Genomic DNA, 1,609 nt, shown 5'->3' with positions numbered 1-1,609 from the left:
AGAATGATGAATGATGAATATGTCAGTCCATATTTCGGAGCCATTAGGGCTCCACAAGGTGACCTGGGGAGGTAGTGGTCTCTCCCTTGTGTCTTCAAGCCAAGGGGAGCAATCATGTCTTGGGTAAGATGTGCAAATGGGGATTCTTGGCCGGGGATGGATGGTGAGATGGGCCCTAAGGCTCCCTCCAACTCTGAATTTGTATGGTTTTGCCGATACAAAGCAGGAGAGATCATTCGCGTGGCGAGAAGACGTTGGACTCGGGCCCGTGCTGCTTCCTGCTTTCAGTATCATCAGATTTAGAGCTGGAATCGACCCTAGAAATCAATTACTCCAACCTTCAGAGCTGGAAAATGACTTATTCAAGAGCACACGTAGGAATTAAGTAGTACAATTCAAACCCCTTCGAGAGAGTAATAAGAGCTGCTCTTGACAAAGGACTTCAGAGTTTGGGAAGAGTTTTATAAGTTTCCTCTCCTCTGACCCTCGCAGCAGCTGTGTACAATTATTACTCTGATTTTACTGAGGAGGGATCTCTGGTTCAGAGGTTTAAATGATTTGCTCAGGGTCAGTCAACTAGAAGGTCTTCAAGGCAGGACTTGAATCCAGGTGTTCCCGACTCCCAATCCAGCACAGGATACTCCAGTGACTCTGTATGGCAGCCCCCAGACCTTTGGGGAAGCCCAGAACCACTGGGAGGGAGGATTCGTTGTGCTCTTAGAAAGAATCTGATCTCTAGCACTGACTTTTAAAAGAAAAACCCTCAACCTGTCTGCAAAAGCAGAAACAGCTGACAGTCTCAGGTTGGTCAGGGGCTTCTCTGTCTCTCAGTGTCTGACTCTCTCTTTCTTCTTCTCTCTTTTTTTTCTTTCTTCTCTCTTCTTCTCCTCTCTTTCATTTCTCTTCTCTCTTCTTTTTCTCCCTTCTTTTTTTTCTTCTCTCTTCTCTTCAATTTTTCTTTTCTCTTCTTTTCTTCTTCTCTTCTCCTTTCCTTCTTCTCTTCTTCTCCTTCTCCTCCTCCTCTTCCTTTTCCTCTTCTTCCTCCTCTTTCTCCTTCTCCTCCTCCTCTCTCTCTCTTTCTCTGTCTCCCTCTGTTTCTCCCATGTCTCTGTCTCTGAATCTCTATCTCTGTCTCTCTGTCTTTCTCTATCTCTCTCCCTGCTCTTTGTCTCTCTCTTCTCTCTGTCTTCCTATTTTCTGTCTCCCTCATCCCGATGTTTTACTCTCCCCCTCAATCTTCCAATTACTTTCTCTTCCTCTGAGTCCTTTCTTCTCCCTCTCTTTTATTTCCCTCCTTACTGCCGCTGTCACTTTTCTCCCCCTCCTCCTTCTCCCTCTCCTCCATCCCCCTCCTCTTGCTCTGTTTCCATCTCCGCCTTGCCTGTGTTTAGCTTGATGGCGACGCCCCGTCCTTCCAGCACTTAGCATGCTGCCAACATTCATTACCTCTTAAAATATGAATAAGCAACAGCCCTTGCCAGCTTTATGTGTTGCTTCTAAGTAAGTCTGAGTTTGGGGGGAGGGGGGAGATTTTTCTGTTGGACTCCCAGCTTTCCAACTTCATCTGTTCCAAAAGAGTCATGTTCTCTCTTTGCACCAAGGACTGTCC

The sequence above is a fragment of the Antechinus flavipes genome, chromosome 6 (assembly GCF_016432865.1).
Source record: "Antechinus flavipes isolate AdamAnt ecotype Samford, QLD, Australia chromosome 6, AdamAnt_v2, whole genome shotgun sequence".
Classification (NCBI taxonomy): Eukaryota; Metazoa; Chordata; class Mammalia; order Dasyuromorphia; family Dasyuridae; genus Antechinus; species Antechinus flavipes.
Note: the sequence above shows the minus strand (reverse complement) of the source record.